The sequence below is a fragment of the Asparagus officinalis genome, chromosome 7, assembly GCF_001876935.1.
Source record: "Asparagus officinalis chromosome 7, Aspof.V1, whole genome shotgun sequence".
Lineage (NCBI taxonomy): Eukaryota > Viridiplantae > Streptophyta > Magnoliopsida > Asparagales > Asparagaceae > Asparagus > Asparagus officinalis.
The window spans coordinates 149,242,129-149,248,396 of record NC_033800.1 but is presented as its reverse complement, the minus strand read 5'-3'; positions in this window follow the sequence as shown (position 1 = coordinate 149,248,396).

Below are 6,268 nucleotides of genomic sequence, written 5' to 3'. Positions count from 1 at the left end.
GGGGTTACTTAGTATTAGACCCTCTAGGGGCTGTTTGGTTGTATGTTTTTACCGTGTAAAATGATGGAAAGTGTAAAAAAGTGGGTCCCAATGTCAGCTTTCATCACTTTTAATTGTTTGTTTGTATTTGTAAAAATAGTGTAAAGTGATTTCATATGCTGATGTGGCTTGTAAAGTGATTTTATAAAAAAAAATATGATTTTAGGAGAAAGCTTACATTGAAGTCAGAAAAAAATAATAAAAAATAATCCAACTAATATGATCATTTGAGTAGGGATCACTTTTTATACTTTCCAAACAAACAATTAAAGTTACATTTGCAAACCAAACAAGCAATTTATGATTCCAATGGAATAAAAAACAAACAAAGAAAAGTATATAAGTGAAATTGATGAGGTGGACAACAACTTTCCAAGTTGTGTCATAAATACACAATTTTACCAACAACAACCAAACAGCCCCCTAATCTTCAATAATTCCACGGTGGTCCCACAAATCTCAAAATAACTGCTCATTGGTCCCTCAAATCCTACTGTGTATGTGTATATATGTACTACATATAAAAGAGGATTAGAGTGCTAAAATTTTGATTGCCCTTTTTACCCCTCTCAAATTTGATCATTCTAAATTTACTTAAATTATTTTATTTATTTAATTTATCCCAAAGTCTCATTCAATGAGTCTTAAATTAAATTAAATTAATTGCAAATCACAATAATAATAATATTTAATTGGTTTCTATGTAATCACGATAATAATAAGATTTAATTAGTTCCTAGGCTTTTAAAGATTCCATAACTTATTAAATTAAATGCATATGTTATGGATCTAATTAACTAACTATTCTTTTATTTTTCCTTTATATAACCTCTTTTTCATCTCTACACTATAAATTATGGTCATCCATTCTCTTCAACCAACCACATCATCCACTAAGACAAAATCCTACACAACACAATGATTTATGAAATGTGTTATATGGAAAATTTGTAAGTTGGTTTATACTATATGTGACTTGCATGCGTGTGCACGTGCATACTGTTGATGTCTGATATCACACAGTCAGTTGAAGTTGCAGAGTTGCTGGATCGTCGAGAGATTGAACTGTCGAGAGGGGGCCGCTTTCCTTCTTCAACTTTATGCCTGGTTCTCAGAGCTCGGGGTGGACGGATCACCTATACATACAAGAATTGTGGGAGTACTTTGTCAAATGGTTTATAGTATATGTGACTTGTATATGTGTGTGCATGTGCATACAATGGACAATATTTGTTAAATGGCTTGTAGATTTAAATGTTTATTTTTTATGGAATTGAAGACTATGTCTCATATTTAATTCGTAGCTCTTGATTTGTATTTAGTATCTTGAATCTTTGAAAAAGAGAAGGATAATAGATTATAGGAAGATTATTATTTGAAAGCTTTGATTCTTAAGAGTATGTATAATTTTAATTTGGGAACAAAAGATTGTTTCCAGTGTGTACCTTTTTTTACTATGGATTAAGTAGGATTCTTATTAATCTTTTAATACCGAGAAAGAATATATGATCTTATTTTTAGAGTTTATGCAAAGCTATTTAAAGATTTTCCCGCTCACACAATGTTGTAAAGAGCCTTTTGTGTTATTTATCATAGGGTTATGCTTTTTCTTTTTGAATATAGGTCATAAGTTGTGCTTTCTTGTTCATTAATATATATATTTATGGTATTTTGGCGACGAAATTTTATTTTTTCCGTCGCTAAAAGTTTAGCGACGGATTTGTCCGTCGCTAAAAGTCCTGTTTCTAGTAGTGATTATATATATTTATGGTTTAATTCTTTACCAATTACTCAGTTGGTATGCACTTTAAGTTCAGAAGTGCTATCGACTTGTCCAGCGCTTTTAATGTTTCTTATTCTTTTGATTTTCTCACCTCTATTAAGCATCTTTTATATTCTTTCATTAATAATTATGTTGAATCAACAAACTTTGTTTGTCTTCTTTTTTAAATAATGACGAATGAGTTTTTTGTTCCTATCAAATTTAGTCAACAAATATTAACTAATAAAATATATTGGCTATCTATCTTCTATTCATTGAGAAAATCATAATACTCAAACTTATATGATATATTTGATTGAATTGCAAAAAAAGACTTCTTATATGAAATCCGGATTAATTTGTCTCTTGATTAGAACTCTCTACTAGATTAAAAAAAAATGACTTATACAATTCCCATGAGCTGAGCTATTCAAATAATATTTTTATATCAGTTATGATTCCATCTTGCTATTATAGTTTTTATACTTTTGCATCTAATAACAATTTTTGTTATTCCAACAAGATACTAGACATTTAATATAAATTTTTTAATTTTAGTGGCCTTTGTAACTTTCGTGCACGATATATTGAGAATCAATATACCATAAGCAAATATTACATCATAATGTAAAATATATTATTTGCCAATAATTTCTTAAACCAAGTATGCCACGTGCAACGCACGCGTGACATACCAGTGTTATGAAAAAGAAACTAATTAACTTTTTTTTCCGACCTGACCCCTCTCTTTGTTCTTAATTAAGCCGTGGGATCAACAAGTTTATTTTATTTTATTTGGATGAACAAGGATCAATAGGGCTGAGTACATGAAACAACATTTGGAACTCTCCGTGACAATTTGGCAACCGATCTGTTGTTTTTTATTGGCATCGTTATTGGGAGTTTTGATGAATGGAGTAGGTTAAAATAAAATTTGTCCGGTGTATTAGAGTAAACCATGAATCATGTACGCACAAAATTATATAAGGTCTTCATTCAAAGTCTTCCTTCATTAACTGAGCATGGAAGTTAGGAATTTGATTGCATCTTGATTATGACCCTTGACCTAAGTTAGGGGCATTTGCATTAATTGACTAACATATGCATGTCCTTTTTTAAGCAAACGGTATTTCTAATCCAAGTCCATGACACTCGTGGCGAGCAGAGAAAGATAGAGAGAAATTAATAGTAAATAGACTTTTCTGATTTGTATTAGTTTCTCTCACTACCTCTCATCTCTCTATCTTCCTCGTTTCTTAACGAGTGTCGGTGGGCACTCGTCAGAAAACCCCTTTAATCGATGTGTGATCTTCCCTTGTGAGAATTATACGGAAATGATAACTATAGCCGTAAACAAAAACTTGTACGAGGCAGGTCAAAACATGCTCTCGTTACACCAACTTATTACTTTGGATAAAGTATATGCTATCACAATAATGTTTTTTTCCCCCCCCCTCATCTTAGGTTTTGAACATTAACAAATATTAACTAATAATTACGAGCCGCTATGTAAATGGGCTACGTTTATGGGCTTCAACGGAACTAATTCGTAATGGATTCATAAATTCAAATGGCCCGTTAGTGCCCACGGAGCTTATGTTTTCGGCGTATGCTACATGAAATCTACATCTGTGGGCTTTTCAACTGAGCTGTTCCTCAGGGTCTATGGGCCAACTAGGCCGATGCTAAATTAAAAATAGTAATAAAGTATGTCCTCTCTCCCTATGTTATATGAACAATATCTCATGTTATGTACCTAGTAAAAATTTCAATGGAATGTAAAATACAATACAATGGACGCTATTAACTATTTTTCGTATTTAAAAAAAAATGATTGCTTAAAAAGCTAACCGTTACATGTTTTAATTGAAAATGAAAGCATTTTAGCCGGAAAATAGATATTATTTGATAAAATCAGCAAAATAGATACTCTTACTAAAACAAAATATATAGAGAAAACCACTTTCAATTATATGATTTGAAACAAACTACTATTAATAGAATCCAAAATATAAATGATGTTGATCCATATTTGAAATCTAGGTTTTCAAATCAAGACTCCGTTCGTCTTATGCGATCCACGACAATTTCATCTATTTAGAAATAATACCTAATTTTCATACATTCTAAACATGCATATATTATTTTGCCATAATCGCTTTCAAAGCATTTACTCAACGTAGACTATGCCGTAGATTGCATTATCCTATAATAACCTTTTCTCGAACCAACCAAGCAGAAAATTCATCATTTTCCAACACCGCTACTATAGCCAGCACCTAAGATTTTTTTTCCCCAATCATAAATAAAGGTTGAAATACCAAATTAGTCAAAAAGATGACACTCATTTACCAGTTTTATCTATAAAGTGACATTGGTGACACTTTAGCTTAAAAAGTGATGAATATGATGACAAATAGAAATTTTCGGTTTTGAATAAAGTTTTTAAGTGAAAATTTAATTAATTTTCACATATAGATCCCCTACTCTATCATATTTTTCGGATTAACCCCCAAAGATTTTAAAATTTTGTAAAAAGAATCCTCACTTCCCACCATCTCATCCTTCCTCCTTCATCCTTCCCATCATCTCCTCCATTCTCTTCTCCTCCAACCCCCAACTTTCCTTCCCCTCTCCCGCTCGTTCTCCATCCTTTCTCATGCTCATTCTTATCTTATCATTTCCACTATCTCCTTCATTTTCTTTTCCTCCCAATCCCCAACCTCCCCTCCTCCTCCTCATCCTTTCTCAAGTCCAACATATAAAAATTTGCTTGAAGCATTTGGAGGGAGTGAATGAGAGGAGAGAAAGGAGGAGAAAGAAGACAAAAAAAGAGAGAGAAGTGAAATAAGTTAAGATGAGATGGATTTGGAGAAAGAGGGAAATAAGAAAGTAATATGGATGATATGGAAAAGGAGGGAGAAAAGAGAATGGGAGAGGAGAGATTAAGGATCAGAATGTGAAAATAACGAGGAGATGGCGGGAAGGAGGAGGGAGGAGATGATGGGTGGGTGGGTGGGAGGGAAGGGGGGAAGAAAGAGAGAAGTTTTTTCCACATATTTTAATTTTGAGGAGATAAATCCGAAAATATGATAGGGTGGGGGTCTACATGTAAAAATTTATATCCGGCAACGAAAATGCCTATTTGTCATCGTATTTGTTACTTTATAGGCTAAACTGTCATCAGCGTTATTTTATAGACTAAACTGGTAAATGGGTGTTACATTTTTGGCTAATCTGGTGTTTTAGCCCATAAATAAATTTTGATATAAATAGCACGTTACTCATAAATAGCCCCAGCAACATTCTCCTTCTATACTTTTAGAGCATCTTTTATAGTTTATGCAAAGGTAAAACTTATCATATTGGCAGGAAAAAAGAGAAAGAGAGAAGAAAAAAATAATACAATGAAAGAAACTCTATAACAATCCTTATCAGAGAGAGAGAGAGAGAGAAGACCCGATAGAAAGAGGAGCGAGAGAGAGATTCGTCAATAAATCAAGAAGCTACAATCCCCTCTCTCTTTGAACGGTGCTCGTTCTCAGCTTCTCACGAGCCCAAACCTCCCAAAAGATCTCCCCCAACTGAAAAAAGCAAGCTCAACCTCCCCTTCTATAATAATCTTTTCTCGAACCAACCAATCAGGAAAATCATCATTTTCCAATACCACTACCATAGTTAGCAACTAAGAATTTTTTCCCCAGTCATAAATAAGTTTTGATATAAATAGCACGTTAATCGTAAATAGCCCCATCAGCACTCTCCTTCTATACTTTTAGAGCCTCTTTTAAAGTTTATACAAAGCAAAAACTTATCATATAATTATTCATTATTAAAAAAAAAGAGTGAAGAAAAAAATAATACAATAAGGGGATGTTTGTTTCAAATCCTATATTTTTAGGATATGGATTTCAATATCCCAGATTTCACCATGGGATTTAAAATCCATTGGTTTTTTCTAACATGGGTTGAGATTTCATGTTGTTTGTTTCATTAATATTTTGGGATATGTAATCCTATAATTTGTATTTTGTTTGTTTCAAACTCAAATCGTAGCATTACAAATTTTAGAATTTAAAATCTAGCATAAATACTCTCTCAGAGGGGATTTCACAAATGCTATAATATATTAATTTTTTATTATTCAATATCCCAAAAATTTAATTTGAATCAAACAAATGTTATTAAATCCATAAAAACACACTTTTTCATCTTAGAATTTGTAATCCTCTCTCTCTCNCCCGTTCTCAGCTTCTCACGATCCCGAAACCCCAAGGGATCTAACCCCAACCGGGGGAAAAATACTCAAACTACCCCTTCTCATCTCAAAAACCCTAATCTCTCAAAAACCCTAATCCCCCTCTCGCGTCTCAATCGACCTTTTTTAGGGTTAGGGTTTATCCTCAATTCCTTGACCCCCCACCCCCCTCGCCGATTCCATCCGCATCTAGGGTTTCAGTTATAGCG